Genomic DNA, 18,149 nt, shown 5'->3' with positions numbered 1-18,149 from the left:
ATATAAAGTCATTTAATCAAGGAAGAAAAAAACTATGCCAAGTAAATGATATGGTTCATTTTATTGGTTTGATTCCTAATTATCCCAAAGAGAAAATCACAGGATGATGGAGGATGGTTGGAGAAGGGGAGATGTAATCAGGAAAGTATAATGTAGAGAGAAAGGAAGGTTGAGACTTGAGACTAATCTGTTAAAAATTTATATACATATATATACCCATATAACCTTCTTCTGCTCTGAATTTTAAGCGGTCTTTTTTAAAAGAATCAGTCATAATTATTCCTTACTTTTAGACATGTTTCTTTCATTATAACAAGCTACAATTCAATAGTACAATTCAATATCAATTCAAACTGCAAAACCATATACTATATGGTACAGAAATATAAGCCAGAGAATCATCAACAGGAGAACCAAGGGAAACTTGGTATTGATCCTCTAAATCCTATATCTACAATACTACTGTTGCCTACAGAAGACTGGAGATTGATATCTCATTTGAAAAGTACCAATAGGACTAGTATTGATGCCTGAGTAGAAAAATTATGCTGGTTTCAGAGTTGCTTAGAATCTCAATTTTGTTTTAAGTAAAGAAATTTAATTACATGTTTATTTTTACATTTGCTTTTATGATTATGAAATGAAAATGCTTTTACTTTTATAAGTGTGCTATAATATGAAATGGGCATGTTCACCATTTAATTAAACCAAGAGATTTACTAATACTGTGCAGTGAATTAAAAAGAACCATTAAAGAAATGAAAAACATATATGAAAATATTCTAGAATATCTTATTAAACTGATTAATTTATAGCATTAACTTTTTAAAAACAGTAAACACCTCACTATTCTGTATCTCACAAATATTTTCATTCCTTTCAAAGAATCTACTTTTTTATTTTACCACCACCGAAATTCTATTTACACAATGAATAGCAACGGAGAACAGCCCAACTACTACCCTCAGAAAACTAAAATATTCTGATTTTAATATACACACAATCAATCCTAACCTCGAATTTGAAGAATATGTGAACCGTAAGAAGTAAAATCAAAACTGATTGCAGTTCAGAAACCTAAATAAAGTGCCACAGATCAAAAAAATTACTGCTCATATTCAAACATACAAGTTCAATTTCACAGATCAGCTGGACTCACTGCATTATATTGCAGGAGAGAGATGTTAAGAAGTGATCTTGGGATCCTGCTCTCCAGATGTTAAAGGACCCATTTTTTTTTATTGCAATTACCTTTACTTTTGATAAATACCTAGCTAGTATTTATTAGTAAATAAATACCTAGCTATTGATAAATACCTAGCTAAATACTTGATATCTTTGCTCTTATAAGACTCTACTTGAAGCTCTTTTGAAATGTTAGGACCATAGATATTATAAAGAAAAAACTTAAGAAGATACAACATGCACAAAGGGTTAACAGATACTGCTTCCTTTCTGATGCAATGCGTAAGAAGTTTAAGAAACTGTTATCATATACCCTAAGTTTGGGGACATACTTTCAGAGGTTTAAAATGAGAAATTTAACAAACCTTATGCATTTATTTTCAGATCACGAAAAAAACGTCTAACTAATTTGTAATATACAATATATATACTCCACAAGTAACTATTGACAGATAAGATATATATCCATTATCAATTCCCTTACTCCTTTAACTAAAAATTAAATTTCTCTTTCTTCTGGTCATAAAAATCTGGTTTGGGGTGTTTGAAAAAGTTCAAACATATATTAAGCCATGCTTTGCTTTGGCACTAGCTCCCCCTCCAGACCAACCTACTGATATAACGGGCACTTAAAAAAATAAACAAGGAACACAAGTTTTTCCAAGCCACTAGTGATTTAACAATTCACCACTTTTAAAGACACTCCAATGCCTTAAAATAACTAGTTAAAACTTGTAACCAAACACTGCAGAATGTAATCTAAGTTACTGTTTTTCAATTCTATCTCTCAAAACTGACTTGAAGGAAAACAACTTTAAGTGTCTATTTCAATTTAAGAACATCCTAAAGTACAATCTATATAATGCTATGTTTTATGGAAATTATTTTGAATCACTGTCTTAATAAACCACAAGATATTCTTCATGTTAACTCACTACTTGATCAAAGACACATTTTTGCATCTGTTTCTGCTATCTATGCAACTTTCATTCCAGCTGTTCAGCAATTTAAGTAGAATTCTCAGTTTATAAAGCAGGAAAAGGAAAATTCACGCCTCCAAACCACCCTTCTATGTTCCTTAAATCCTATTCATTTCTAACCCCCTGCATTTTTACATACTAAGCTATAAAATCATAATTTCAAATCTTTGAATTCCCACCTTATCCTTACTATTGTAGTAGGTATAAATCAAACTAAGATTTACTATGTGCATTTTATGGTATATTTCACAAGGCTAGCAATGTACAAGGCTTTATCATACATCATAGGATTTCAGGTTAATTTTAAGTTACTTTCAAGAGAGAATACAACTTACTCCACTACTTCAGCATAACTCTATAATACTGCAAATCTTTCTCCTAAAAAGTCTTCTATATGATGCATTCTTTAAAAGAAATATGCATAAAAACAAAAGTTAATTAAGAAAATAAATATGCACTTATCCCCAAGAATAACAAGGGAGCAAAAAACCGCAATTAAACCTTGCTTGCAGTTTCTAAAGAGAACCAAGCCAAAGTTCAGTTACTTGTGATGAGTTTAACTGTAAACTGAGAGAAAACTTTTGTCGAAATTTCCTCTGCGTTACCTTGAGCTTTGGGGTGTTTCTACAGGAGATTCTGGCTTGCCTAGGTCCACACTCTTGAGCTGGATTAAGTCCACTGTAAACTAACCGAAACATGGGAATAAGAAATAACACCCTGCTCTATCCAAGGCCTCACTCAAACGCTAAAGCTCACCAGGGATAAATTCTAACCATGACACTGCCATTTAACTTAAGAAATACACTGCGTCTCTGACGTTATGTGTGGCTGAAGATTGCAATCCCCACTGTGATGAAAAAAAAAAAAAAAACAGGTGCTGCACAGGACAGCCCACTCACTCTTGCAGGACAAACCTCCTTTAACTGGAGATTAAATAAATAAATATTTAAGAACTCATTTAACCTTCCCAAATAAGTTTGGAGCTCTAAAGCCGCCAGCTCATCATTTCCACGTCAAACGAGGGTGCAGCGGCACTCAAGCCATGAAACTGCCCTGGCACTGGCCCCTCGCCGGGAGCGGATCTTTGCACGGGTCCACTCCCCAATTTCCTCCCGGAGAACCCCTCAGAAAAGCCCTTAACGCACAAGCATGCTAGTCCCCACAGTCTGTGACACCAGAGAGCGAATCGCTGGAGAAAGGGCAGGTAAGAGCAGAGAAGAGGGACACCTCCCACCCCCGCCCCCATCTCCTTTCCTCGGTTTCGGCCCCTGCCCTAACCAAGGATGCGCGACGCCGAGGGCAGCAGCCGAGCCGCTCCACGCCCCGGCCGAAGCGGCAGGCGTCCCTAGTACCCTATCGCGGCCCCCACCTCCCACAACCCCGGCGGCCGCGCAAAGGCACCCATCAGAGGGTCCCGGGGGCTCCCTCCCCACTTTCCCCGGAGCCGCTGCATAAGCAGCAGCAGTGGCAGCAAAAGGCCCGGGGGTCGCCTCGGGGGAAAGAGAGCTGCAACGGCCGGCAGGCACCTTCCCGGAGCCTCCTGAGATCCCGCGCTTGCCCACCTCCAGACCCCGGGGCGCGCGGGGCCCGGCTCCCAAACGCCCCCTTACCCGAGGCGGGAGCAGAGGCGGTCTCCGCCGTTCCCCAGCAGCCGCCGCCGCTACAGCCCTCAGCCGCAGCTGCCCCGCGCTGGGGAAGTGGGAGGGGTGGCTGGGTGGAGGATGCTACTCCCTACTGAAGGGAGAGGAAGAAACGGAAACAGGAACCGCCGCCGTCGCTGCTTAACGGAGCCTTCGGCGCCACTGACTGAGGGAAAGCGCGAGGCGGCGCGAGCCAAGCAGTCGCTGACAGCGCGAGACCGAGCGCGAGCCGGGTCCCGGGCGCGCGACCCCGAGCAGCGCCGGCCCCATTCCGCGAGGAGAGGAAGGGGACGGGTCGGCCGAGGAGCGGCGAGGGGCGGGGGCCTGGAGCGAAGAGAACCGGGCTACTCGGGTCTACCGGAGATAACACGCGCACGCGCCTGAGCGGCTCTGACCGCGAGCGCAGGCGGGGAAGCCTCGGCTAGCGCAAGCGTGCCCGCGCGAATGGGAGAGCGCGCCCCCTCAGCGTCCCAAGCTTCTGGGAGAAGGCGCGCATGCGCTGGCCACTGCCTCCTACGGCGACCCCCGCCTGTGCCAGGGCTTCTCCCCGCCCCCTTCTCGCCGCGCCCGTGGACCGAGTAGCCGCAGCGTCCGACTGCCGGGCTGGGCCGCGGGCTACAGCGAGACGGGGAGCCTTCTAGCAGGGTCGGCAACGCTGTGCGCACGGGCGCTGACTCCGACACGAGTGTAGGCCGCCCTCTACCGCTTGAAGGCCAAAGGCTGAAGGAGGCGCGAGCGGAGCCGGGCTTCCCCACTCCTGGGAGCGCCACCTCCGGGGAATGCCGTATTCTCAACCGCCGGGAAACGGATTGGCCCGTGCCAGTTCAGCCCGCGGCCCTTAAGTACCACTGGTACTGGAGATATGAAGCAGGCTCCTTGCTACTTTTTAGGAGTGATCGCTGCTGCTCAGCCCCCGTAGCGCAGGTCTGGCCGCTCCGCTGCAGCTTGCAAAACACGATCAGAGAATGGCATCGCACTCCCATGCGAATAGTGAAGCCCGGTTTAATCTTGTGAGAGCAGGTCTTCCACATTCGCCGGGACAGAAAGACCCCTCCCCCATGAGAGCCTGGGTTCGGTGCCTGGCCTCTCCCCCGGACCCGCGGCTGCAACAACCCCTCCAAGGCGGAAGTTTATTCAGTACGGGAAAGAGAACATGGGGCGGGGGAGGGAGCTTTTCCCTAGGATGCTTCCTACCCGGCTCGGACTCGGAAAAATTCCTGGCGCCCGCGATGCAGAGCAGTGGGCCGAAGAGCTAGCCCAGTCCAGCCCTGACGGCGAGCTGAGCCGGAGGAGCTGAGCGCGCCGCCCCGGCACACAAAGTAGTCGCGAGCCGAGGCGGGGGTGCTACGGTGGCCAATCAGAGACACGAACCGCGTGAGTGGAGTGCGAGTCAGCCAATCGGAGGGCGGGAGGATGAGCTTCCCGTACCGAACTCTTCCCTGTAGCCTCCGGACCCAGATCCCAAGCCTGGGTGCAATACCTTGAGAAAGCGAAATGGTGCCCGTAAAGACAAGAATGACTTCTCTAGACTTGGATATTTTTAAGTAAATGCCTTGGGAACCTATCACAGAGCGAAGATCGGCGGTCTTTTAGATGCCAAGTATGAAAGGATCACAGAAAAGAGATTTAAGAGGCAGTGGTGGGCTGCCAAGACTGCAATCTGCCTAATAATAAATTTACAATATTTGTTGACACCTCTTTAGAGTCCAGAAACTGTATTACAGAAATACAAATAAGATGCTGCTAATTCAAAAAAAAAAAAAAAAAAGGTTCCCTGTCCTCGAGAAGTTTAGTTTGCTCTGAAAGAGGTTTGCTGGACCTTGCAACGGGTTTTTATCATCAGCTCTTTAAAGAAAAAGCTCTCAGTTAAGTGGTAGTTTCCAGTCATTTTTATGATTGTCTCCCTGTAAGAAGAGAAATTTAGAAAAAAGTAGAGTGACTGATCTAAGGTTACACAAAAATATATACTGGCAGAGCCAGAACTATATTCTAGCTTAGCGTTTATATTCCATCATTCAACCATCATTTATCCTATGCATGGTTGCTATCGCTTACTGCAGAACTTTCTGCACTAAGTTAATAAACTGAACAAAAGTCTGCTATAATGGCTACATACCTTGTTGTTGGAATTGAACAGAAATTTTAGACATGCCATAGTGAGATAGATTAACGGAGAAGGCAATGGCACCCCACTCCAGTACTCTTGCCTGGAAAATCCCATGGACGGAGGAGCCTGGTGGGCTGCAAGTCCATGGGGTCACTAAGAGTCAGGTACGACTGAGTGACTTCACTGTCACTTTTCACTTTCATGCATTGGAGAAGGAAATGGCAACCCACTCCAGTGTTCTTGCCTGGAGAATCCCAGGGACGGGGGAGCCTGATGGGCTGCCGTCTATGGGGTTGCACCGAGTCGGACACGACTGAAGCGAGTTAGCAGCAATATAGATTAAAGGCCAAAGTTTTATCAGTCAAACTCTAGGTACTTTTTAGAAGTCAGAGGTGAGGTCGATATCTGCTTTCTTAATTTAAACAGTACTTTTTAACAATACTTTAGCAAGCATGTTTAAGATCTCCAGTTTCAAAGCTTTCCTTTACATTTGCCTCAAAACTCCTGGGTTTTTTAATATTGCCTTCATTTTTCCTCTCCAAAAGCCTAGGAAGTGAAATACTTATATTCTCTACCTCTTTCTGCTAAAAAAAAAAAAAAAAAAACCTGTCCAAAGAATGTTTGTCCAGAATTTCTTGCACATTTATAGGATGGTTTTTGTCGTCTTCTTGTTGTTTAGTGGCTAAATCATGTCCGACCCTTTTGCAACCCCATGGATTATAGCTCACCAGGCTCCTCTTTTCATGGCGTTTCCCAGGGAAGAATACTGGAGTGGGTTGCCATTTCCTTCTCCAGGGGATCTTCCCCACCCAGGGACTGAACCCACCTCTTTGGCATTGGCAGGCGGATTCTTTACTGTGGAGCCATCAGGGAAGCCCAAACCAGATAATCTGCTGTCTGTAAAATAAATATACTCAGAAACTAGTCCATTAACAATTTGGATTGCATTCTGTTGAGTCAATGGACATCTCAGTCACTGACAGAACACAGCCCTTTCCAGGACATGCCCAGCATTTAGTGGCCACCTCAGAACTGGAAATATCAGTTAAACAACTGATTTTTGAGAACCAATCTTTACACATGAAGGTCTGGGCCAATAATGAATTTCAAGAAAGTTCCCAACAGTTCCAGCTTTTGAAAAACACATTTCATTTACTCTTACAAAAGAGGTTACTACTGAAACTCTACCTTCTTGCTGGGTTAAATTTCTGACAGAAAAAAATCCCCAAAAGATTCTAAACATCTCTGGCTACCCGTAGACATCTCTGTCAAAGGCTGATTTCTCCATAAGCTCCAGCTTCCCTCTATGCTTCTGGACCCTCCATCTCTTCTTACTCCATCTGCCTTTCATCATGCCTCGTGTCTGATATTTGCTTGACCAAGTAGAATTGCTCCACAACCCCCATGGTTTTGTTACCAGCGAGGCATTAGGCCTATCTTTGCTTATCTGAAAACTTACAGGCAAGTTCTGCTCAACAAAACACTGTACAGAACATTCTTTATGATATGTTTTACTAAGAACTAATAGAACCTTGTCCATACTTTATATTCTTTTTCACAGCCTAGATTAAATTCTTTCATCAACAAAAACTTGTGGGGTCTTGCAGGTGGGGTGAGGTGGAGTCAACCATTAGACAACACAAAAGATCAAAATGAAAGTTAGTGAGTACATAAGAAGCTATTGTTTCAAGAGATTAGCTAGATCAAAGTTAATGAACTTGAATACCATCACATTTCCAAAATCCTGAACTTTCATGTAGGAGCTAGTTTGAAATTGACTACCATTTCATTAATGACAATAATAAAAATAATAGACAAGTTATAACATTGCTGAGTGCCAGGTCCCATGATAAACTGTTTAATCTCCATTATTTAATTTTAAAATCATCCCTTTGAGGTGGGCCCCTTATTACAGTGGTGGGAGGGATCAAAGAGAAAGGTTGAGGAGACTCTCAAGAGGTTCAGAGCAACTACTTACCAAACAGTTTAGAAAATTTTCCATCTTTACCAACGTGGACTAACTGAGTATCAGTCCTGAAAACTTTCTTATAAATTTTAAAAATTTTTAAACAAATTTTTAATCTTGTTTTCTAATTGTTATCTAGCTACATTGTACTCAGAGGATTCCATTTTACAGCAAATTATCCAAAAGACAGCACTGTTACTGCTACATGCAAGAAGGTGTGACCTTGAGATAATCATTTTACCCATTTGGGCCTTAGTTTTCTCATCTGCAAAATAAAAAAGTTGGACTAGATAAACTTTAGTTGTTTGTCAGTTCTAAAACAATACATCTAGCTAGCTTGACACCCCATTGGCAGGAACTACAACAATAAAATATGGAACAACAGTCCATACTTCCAAATCCAATAAAATTTTAAGTCACTTTTGAGCCATAGAAATTCCAACTACATCCACTCATTAAAGAGCCAAAGTCAATCTTTCCAATCAGAAGAATAAATGAAGCGATTGATTTAAAGACCAATGAAATTAGCCAAACTATCCTTCCCTATGACTTGCCTCCATGGCTGAAATTTCTGTCTTCTCCATTAAGGCAAAATGTCAGGTAGTTCACACTGTTGGTTTCTTATTCAGCATCTACTCTTGTTCCTTCCTTACTAATAGAGTTCCATGTTTTTGTTTTTATCGGTTTGTTTTTTAGATAACCATCCAACCTCCAGCTACAAAAGGGCAATTTAATTAGTCTGAGTCAAGAGATTACATCCCTGCCACCTACCCCAACTCGTGTAGTTGGCTGGACCATGTGACTAATTAAAGTCACTAGCCAAGAGTCGGACACGACTGAGCGACTTCACTTTCACTTTTCACTTTCATATACTGGAGAAGGAAATGGCAACCCACTCCAGTATTCTTGCCTGGAGAATCCCAGGGACAGAGAAGCCTGGTGGGCTGCCGTCTATGGGATCGCACAGAGTCGGACACGACTGAAGCAACTTAGCAGCAGCAGCAGCAGTCTATAGTGGGTTGTGGATAGAAGTGCTATGTGTCACTTCCAGGTAGAACACTTAATTGCAAGTATAAGTCCAAACTCTTCCCCAGTCTCAAGACCAGTATTGTTGAAGATGATAAAGCCTTAGTTAACTTAGCTCCCTAAGAAAGGACAATGTGGAACAGCCCACCTCCTTCCTTCATCAAGTCAGGATGGATATATAGTTTGAGTAAAGGCTACACCTTTGTTGTTTAAGCTACTGAGATTTGGTTTTGTTTTTTGTTTTTTTACTGCGGTGTGACCTAGACTCTAAGGTATGCCAGATCCTAGACCATTCTAATTATTAGACCTGAAAACTGTGTGAAAGTGAAAATGAAGTCGCTCAGTCGTGTCAGACTCTTTGCGACTCTGTAGCCCACCAGGGTCCTCCCTCCATGGGATTCTCCAGGCAAGAATACTGGAATGGGTTGCCATTTCCTTCTCCAGGGGATCTTTCCGACCCAGGGATCAAACCTGGGTCTCCTGCAATGCAGGCAGACACTTTAACCTCTGAGCCACCAGTGGTCCTGGGGTAAACTGACCCAATCAGAAGGATTTTTAGCCCATGCTTTGGAGAGAAGATTCTCTCCTTTCTACCAAGTATGAGCAAGTCAGCCTATAACCTAAATTGCCAATGGCAGCAATCTAACAGCCATAAGAGGGACTTAGAATGAAGTTGACCCACTAAGAATGGCAAACAGAGAGCAGAACCTTGAAGATACAGCTGAGCTGATGGTTATATCACTTCTGAAGGCTAATCTTCTCTGGACTTCTAAATCTGCAAAATAATAATTCTGTTTGTTTGTCCAAAATACTATGAGCAGAAAATACGTCTTAAATATTTTTAATTTCATCATAGCTCCTAACACAGATCTAGCTCAGGAAACACTCAAAAATTTTGAATGAAATAAAATTTATAAAAAATATAATGGCTCTTGTCTTCAGAAATAAAATATTACCTACATTAACAAAGGGAAAAACGTTATTTGAATCAACTCAATCTTTTTACAGGTGAAGAGATTTAGACTCAGATATGTTATAAGACTCGTGAAGTTCACATAGCATTGTTATGGCAGAACCAAAGGGGAAAAAAAAACTAATAATAACTTCATCAAAATGACCATAGTTTTCAACTCAAGATGGAGAAGTAATAGACAGTAGATTACCCTAGTAGTTAAAAACGTGGAAGTTAAGACAACTGTAGCTTATTAGCTGGATGATCTTGAACATGGTATTTAACCTCCTTGATCCCTGGTTTTTCCATCTATAAAAGAAGTTAACAATCTCTAGCTCATAGAGGGAGAAGGCAATGGCACCCCACTCCAGTACTCTTGCCTGGAAAATCCCATGGATGGAGGAGCCTAGTAGGCTCCAGTCCATGGGGTCTCTAAGAGTCAGAACGACTGAACGACTTCACTTTCACTTTTCACTTTCATGAATTGGAGAAGGAAATGGCAACCCACTCCAGTGTTCTTGCCTGGAGAATCCCAGGGACAGAGGAGCCTGGTGGGCTGCCGTCTATGGGGTCGCACAGAGTCGGACATGACTGAAGTGACTTAACAGCAGCAGCAGCAGCAGCTCATAGAGTTGTGAGAAATAAACAACATGTAAAAAGCACTGAACAAAATGCCAGACACATAGTAAACTTTCTATATATTGCAGCCATATCAAAAGTTGTGTGTGTGTGTGTGTGTGTGTGTGTGTGTGTTAGTCACTCAGTCATGTCTGACCCTATGCAGTCCGACCCCATGGACTGCAGCCCTCCAGGCTCCCTTGTCCATGGAATTCTCCAGGGAGGAATACTGGAGTGGGTTGCCATTGTTTATTCATTGCTTAAATTAACTTTTGTTTTCATTAGGATAGATACTGTTCTCCTTTATCATTTATTTAATTCAGGGCACAGAACTATGTTTCTCCATTTTGTATAATTATAGTGTAGTCTATACACCTGTATAGCCAGCATACCCCTTTCCTAGAGAAATGTTTTTCCCATTTCCACATTCTATCACATGATAGCAGCCAAAGAAGTCATATTACTGCTGGACTCCCTTTGGCCATAGCTAACTGGTCAACAGGTGAATTTCTGATGCAAGATGAACTGAGGAAGCCATTCCTCCAAGCTTTTTAGACTTTGAAAGAGAGGTCATGTCAAGCCTCACTGAGAATAAAATCTGGGAGACATCACTGGACATTTTTTTGTCAAGTGGAAAAAAAAACATTCTGCATTGGGGAGATAAAGCCAATGGACAGAGAGAAGCAAAAAGAATGAAGAAAATGTCATTGTTACACTGGAATTCCCAGTTCCAGTTTTTCTTGACCAATGGCAGAATCTTGCCTTTCTTCTTCTTAGGCTTGCCTCGTCCAAGGATTTCTCCTATATTCTTCCAATATATTTCATATTTTGCATAAGCTAATTCCAGGTGGATTTATTTTAGATGCAATTAATATAACAATATACTATATGGAATAATAAAGTAAAAATAATAATAAAAGGAAAAGTCTAGGATTACCTATCTTTATTAACAACTTGAGTGATGCCCTCTAAGAATATGACTGTCAAGTTTATAAAAACCAATCAATAAATTTTTTCAAATGCCAACTATATCAAAAGTACCTGTGGCATAGACTTCAAATTACCCCCCTTTTAAATATTCTCTTGGGATAACATGGCAGTGGCAGCCTGAAGAGATGACCAAGAAAAAGAAATGCAAGAAGGCAAAGGAGTTATCTAAGGAGGTCTTACAAATAGAAAGGAAGAGAAGTGAAAGGCAAAGGAGAAAGGGAAAGATATACCCAACTGAATGCAGAGTTCCAGAGAATAACAAGGAGAGATAAGAAAGCCTTCTTAAGTGAACAGTGCAAAGAAATAGAGGAATCTCTTCAAGAAAATTGGAGATACCAAGGGAACATTTCATGCAAAGATGGGCACAATAAAGGACAGAAATGGCAAGGACCTAACAAAAGCAGAAGAGATTAAGAAGAGGTGGCAAGAATACACAAAAGAATTGTACAAAAATGGTCTTAATGACTTGTTTAACCATGATGGTGTGGTCACTCACCTAGATCCAGACATTTTGGAATGTGAAGTCAAGTGGGCCTTAGCAAGCATTACTATAAACAGCTAGTGGAGGTGAAGGAATTCCAGCTGAGCTATTTCAAATCCTAAATGATGGTGCTGCTATCATCTATACTCCAATACAAAATAGTTTTGGTGTTAAAAAAAAAAATTAAAATTAAGCTAAAAAAAAGATGATGCGAAATTGACACAAAAACCTGCACATGGATATTAACGGCAGCTTTATTAACAACTGTCAAAACCTGGAAGCAACCAAGATGCCCTTTTAGTAGGTGAATGGATAGATACACTAGGACATCCAAACAACTGATATTATTCAGCATTAAAAAATAATGAGCTAACAAGTCATGAGATGTCATGGAGGAAACTTAAATGTATATTACCAAGTGAAAGAAGCCAATCGGAAAAGGGTACATACTGTACAATTCCAACTGTATGACATTCTGAAACAGGCAAAACTATGAAACAGTAAAAAGATCAGTGGTTCCCAGGAACTGTAGAGAGGGAAAGATATTAGAATACATTCTTAAATAAACATGTTTAGGTTATACATCAAAAAAAAAAAAGATGATGCTATTAAAGTGCTGCACTCAATATGCCAGCAAATTTGAAAAACTCAGCAGTGGTCACAGGACTGTAAAAGGTCAATTTTCATTCCAATCCCAAAGAATATTCAAATTACCTTACAATTGCACTCATTTCATATGCTAGAAAGATTATGTTCAAAATCCTTCAAACTAGGCTTTAGCAGTATGTGAACTGAGACCATCCAGATGTACAAGCTGTATTTAGAAAAAGCAGAGGAACCAGAGGTCAAATTGCCAACATCCGTGGATCATAGATAAAGGAGGGAATTCCAAAAAAATCTACTTCTGCTTTATTGACTATGCTAAAGCCTTTGACTGTGTAGATCACAACAAACTGTGGAAAATTCTTAAAACAGATGGGAATGCCAGACAACCTTATGTGTCCCCTGAGAAACCTGTATGCAGGACAAGAAGCAACAATTAGAACCTTACATAGAACAACAGACTGGTTCCAAATTGGAAATGGAGTACATCAAGGCTGTATATTGTCACCCAGCTTATTTAACTTATATGCAGAGTGAAATTTCTTACAAGCTGGAATCAAAATTGCCGGGAGAAATACCAACAACCTCAGATATGCAGATGATACCACTTTAACGGCAGAAAATGAAGAGGAACTAAAGAGCCTCTTGATGAAGATGAAAGAGGAAAGTGAAAAAGCTGGCTTAAAACTCCACATTCAAAAAACAAAGATTATATCATCTGGTCCCATCATTTAATGGCAAATAGATGGAGAAAAAAGTGTAAACAGTGACAGACTGTATTTTCTCGGGCTCTAAAATCACTGTGGACAATGACTGCAGGCATGAAATGAAAACACTTGCTCATTGAAAGGAGAACTATGACAAATCCAGACAACATATTAAAAAGCAGAGACATCACTTTGTGACAAAGGCCCCGCTAGTCAAAGCTATGGTTTTTTCCAGTAGTCATATACAGATGTGAGAGTGGGACCATAAAGAAGGCTGAGCACCAAAGAATTGATGCTTTTTATCTGTGGTGTTGGAGAAGACTCCTGAGAGTCCCTTGGACAGCAAGGAGATCAAACCAGTCAACCCTAAAGGAAATCAACCCAAATATTCATTGGAAGGACTGATGCTGAAGCTGAATCACCAATACTTTGGATACCTGATGCCAAGAGCCAATTCATTGGAAAAGACCCTGTTGCTGGAAAAGATTGAGGGCAAGAGGAGAATGGGGCAACAAAGAATGAGATGATTGGATGGCATCCCCAACTGAATGGACATGAGTTTGAACAAGTTCCAGGAGACAGTGAAAGAGAAGCCTGGTGTGCTGCAGTTCATGGGGCTGCAGAGAGTTAAACACAACTTAGCCACTGAACAACAACATATATTTTCTCATTCCTTCATGGTCCTATTGCCATTCAAATAAAATCTGACATTTCCTAGTCTCCTTTGCAATGGGTATGACCACATTACTAAATTCTGGCTGTTGAGATATAAACAGTGTATGGGACTTCTATTTTTTTTTTTAAGTCATAAAAAGAATGGAGATACAGTCTTCTGCCTACTCTCTATCCTATTACCTAGGGTATGATGTGATGATTAGAGCTCTTTCAGCCATCTTGGACCCCGAGGAGGATAGCCATACACTAGGGATACCATCAACGAATAGGAAACAGCCTGGCTCCCTGACAACTTTGTGAAACCACCATGCGAATCCTAGACTGCCTACCTCCAAAATTCTTTTATGTAAAGATATATATATATATAAGTTTATATCTTATTTAAGCCACTATCATCTAGATTTTCCTGTCACATGTCACTGAATCTAATCCTGGTACAATTCCATAGTAGCTTGATAAATTATATTAAGTTGGTTGTTAATGCTTTACAAAAAGAGAAACAAATCCCCAAAAGTTTGAAAAGATTTGAGAGAAATGTAACAAAGACAAGTACATGCTAGTGTTACATTTTGAATTTTTAAACCAAAACTAACAGTACAGTCTTTGAAAGGATGGGATAGGTGCAAGAGAAAAAATTGCTCAAAGAGAAAAATTCCAGCCAAAAAAATAATTATCCCTGTCAAAATGTTACAAATACTTAGCTCTAGTAAAAGTGAGCTTTGCTGAAGTCACCAAAGTTACAATGCTCCACTTTGCAGTAGCAAAAACTCTTAAGTTCACCCCGGGAAACATTGGGCTCTAAGGGAAAAAACCAACTCTAACCAAACTGACAAAAGTCTGAAATACCAGAAGGCCCCTTCAGGGCAGAGATCCTGCCTATCTGTCTTGATCACCATTATGTAGCATATTTATCAAATGAGTTAATTAATTTTCATTGCTGTATAACTGCCAAGGGGAAAATCAAGAAACTAATAACCTCTGGTTAGTCAGGATCTTCTACGGTTTCCATGGGAACATGGAAGTATAGAGTTGTGGTTCAGAACATAGATTCTAACTATATTTGATACTTGTTCTGACACTTAATAGTGATGAGATGTTGGGAAACTGTTTAAACCTCTCTCTGTCTTATTTTTTCACTCATGTAAAATGGGAATGACAACATTATATACCTCATCAGTTTGCTGTGACTATAAAATGAGTTATTAATATTACATATAAGGCTCTTAAAAGCAATTCCTGGCACAGGGTAAGCACACAATAAATGTTTGCCATTTACAGCTCTACAAAAACCCTAAGCTAAAGCAAGACTTTGTGAACACTACTGTTATTATTGGATCTAAGTTCAAAGTTAAGATAACATGAAAACAGACTCTCAGGAAGAAAAAAAAAAAACAAGATTTCCTGGACCAAAGGCTGAATGTCATTTCAGTTCTGCACTACATATTCCAACACAAGTGCTGGCATTTAAGACAAAGAGTAAAGGTTCTAAAAACAACCCCCTATAAATTGTGCTGGCATGATTACAAGTCGACTTGTAAACTTACACAGACAGGGTCAAGTGGAGCTAACTTACATGTATTTCAAGGCTGATCATTTAAGTTTAAAATATACTCCCAGTCTTCTGGGCTTTTGTAATCACAGGTCAAACAGTTGAGAAGTCTATCCAACTTCCAGAGAGGGAAGTCTTGTTGGGTCTTGTCTTTCTTTATGTCTTCTGGCCTTCAGTAAGATGTTACTTCCAATTTACTGTGTCAAGCTGGTGGTGCTGCCCTTCTGCAGGCGCTGTGAGCATGAACATGGCAGACCCTTGCGTAGAGGCAGGAGGTAAACAGCCCCAAGAATTGACATATTGGGTACCCTGCTATATACACTCCTCTTCCTTGCTTTCTCCTTCAATTTTTCACAACCCTACTAATCCCTCTAATATTCACATATAGATCTTATCACTCTAATCCTTCTATTCTCGGTCCTTAGCAATCCAACTCAATCTCATCCTTCACAGTGGCCTTATAAAATTCCCCAGTCCATTGTTTCCACTAAATTTCAGTCTTGGTTTTGTTTATGAAGTCCAGTGGGCTGTGTTGGAGTTTATCTCCATGTGGAACATCGAGCTTCTCATCAACAAAATAACTTGCCCACCTTACAATGGTCCGATCACAATGTGAATTCTGTTCACAAGGAGAAACCATGATCTATGTAATGCAACACTCGCGGCTCCTCTTAAAAGCAAAAAAGTGAAAGCCCTATGATAATGGGACAAAACTGTCTTCACATACGAAAGACAGACGTTTCAAAAGCTAATCTCTAGACAAGTTTTATTAAAAGCTAGATTTTAATAAAATAAATAAAATATAGATCAATGGAACAAAATAGAAAGCCCAGAGATAAATCCACGCACATATGGACACATTATCTTTGACAAAGGAGGCAAGAATATACAATGGATTAAAGACAATCTCTTTAACAAGTGGTGCTGGGAAATCTGGTCAACCACTTGTAAAAGAATAAAACTAGAACACTTTCTAACACCATACACAAAAATAAACTCAAGATGGATTAAAGATCTAAACGTAAGACCAGAAACTATAAAACTCCTAGAGGAGAACATAGGCAAAACACACTCTGACATACATCACAGCAGGATCCTCTATGACCCACCTCCCAGAATATTGGAAATAAAAGCAAAAATAAACAAATGGGACCTAATTAACCTTAAAAGCTTCTGCACATCAAAGGAAACTATTAGCAAGGTGAAAAGACAGCCTTCAGAATGGGAGAAAATAATAGCAAATGAAGCAACTGACAAACAACTAATCTCGAGAATATACAAGCAACTCCTACAGCTCAACTCCAGAAAAATAAATGACCCAATCAAAAAATGGGCCAAAGAACTAAATAGACATTTCTCCAAAGAAGACATACAGATGACTAACAAACACATGAAAAGATGCTCAACATGACTCATTATCAGAGAAATGCAAATCAAAACCACTATGAGGTACCATTTCACACCAGTCAGAATGGCTGCGATCCAAACGTCTACAAGTAATAAATGCTGGAGAGGGTGTGGAGAAAAGGGAACCCTCTTACACTGTTGGTGGGAATGCAAACTAGTACAGCCACTATGGAGAACAGTGTGGAGATTCCTTAAAAAACTGGAAATAGAACTGCCTTATGATCCAGCAATCCCACTGCTGGGCATACACACTGAGGAAACCAGAAGGGAAAGAGACACGTGTACCCCAATGTTCATCGCAGCACTGTTTATAATAGCCAGGACATGGAAACAACCTAGATGTCCATCAGCAGATGAATGGATAAGAAAGCAGTGGTACATATACACAATGGAGTATTACTCAGCCATGAAAAAGAATACATTTGAATCAGTTCTAATGAGGTGGATGAAACTGGAGCCTATTATACAGAGTGGAGTAAGCCAGAAAGAAAAACACCAATACAGTATACTAATGCATATATATGGAATTTAGAAAGATGGTAACAATAACCCTGTGTACGAGACAGCAAAAGAGACACTGATGTATAGAACAGTCTTATGGACTCTGTGGGAGAGGGAGAGGGTGGGAAGATTTGGGAGAATGGCTTTGAAACATGTAAAATATCATGTATGAAACAAGTTGCCAGTCCAGGTTCGATGCACGATACTGGATGCTTGGGGCTGGTGCACTGGGACGACCCAGAGGGATGGTATGGGGAGGGAGGAGGGAGGAGGGTTCAGGATGGGGAACACATGTATACCTGTGTCGGATTCATTTTGATATTTGGCAAAACTAATACAATTATGTAAAGTTTAAAAATAAAATAAAATTTAAAAATAAATAAATAAATAAAAGCTAATGCTATCATGTGTTGATATCAAGAACTTATGAATGTCTAATATATAAATAGTAGAAATGGAATTCATAAAGGTCTGAATTAACAAGAGAGACTGGGACTAATGTCTCTGCCACATGCAACAGATGACCTACACAATCATATACAGCATGGCTCTGGATGCAATGATTTAAGAAATAACCAAGAGATGAAGTGGATAGCAGTAGGTGAATTTCAAAAATTTTAAAAGACGTGATAACTGATTAGGTGAAAAGGTGACTAAAGATAAGTGAGACCTGAGACAAATAAATCATTATTTGATATCATTAATATAACTGATGGTTGAGTATTACCATAATTGGATCCCCAGGTGGCACAGTGGGTAAAG

At 40.8% G+C, this 18,149-nt stretch overlaps 1 protein-coding gene and 1 pseudogene across 4 annotated transcripts in view; one reads left to right on the top strand and one right to left on the bottom strand.

Moving 5' to 3' along the window:
• Nucleotides 1-3,903, top strand: part of LOC129622123 (UDP-GalNAc:beta-1,3-N-acetylgalactosaminyltransferase 1-like) — a 47,901-nt pseudogene extending 43,998 nt beyond the window's left edge.
• FUT8 (fucosyltransferase 8) overlaps nt 1-5,133 on the bottom strand; it is a 329,084-nt gene extending 323,951 nt beyond the window's left edge. For 2 of the 4 annotated variants that reach the window (XM_055538371.1, XM_055538373.1), the window contains exon 1: nt 3,776-4,885. The gene's annotated coding sequence lies outside the window, so the exon portion shown is untranslated. Of the gene's footprint in view, nt 1-3,775; nt 4,886-4,999 lie in introns of those variants that run through there. The other 2 variants (XM_055538372.1, XM_055538374.1) reach the window with 2 other exon arrangements.
• Between the last annotated feature and the right edge of the window lie 13,016 nt (nt 5,134-18,149).

This window comes from Bubalus kerabau, chromosome 10 (genome assembly GCF_029407905.1).
Source record: "Bubalus kerabau isolate K-KA32 ecotype Philippines breed swamp buffalo chromosome 10, PCC_UOA_SB_1v2, whole genome shotgun sequence".
Taxonomy (NCBI): domain Eukaryota; kingdom Metazoa; phylum Chordata; class Mammalia; order Artiodactyla; family Bovidae; genus Bubalus; species Bubalus kerabau.
This window is presented reverse-complemented; position numbering and strand designations above follow the sequence as displayed.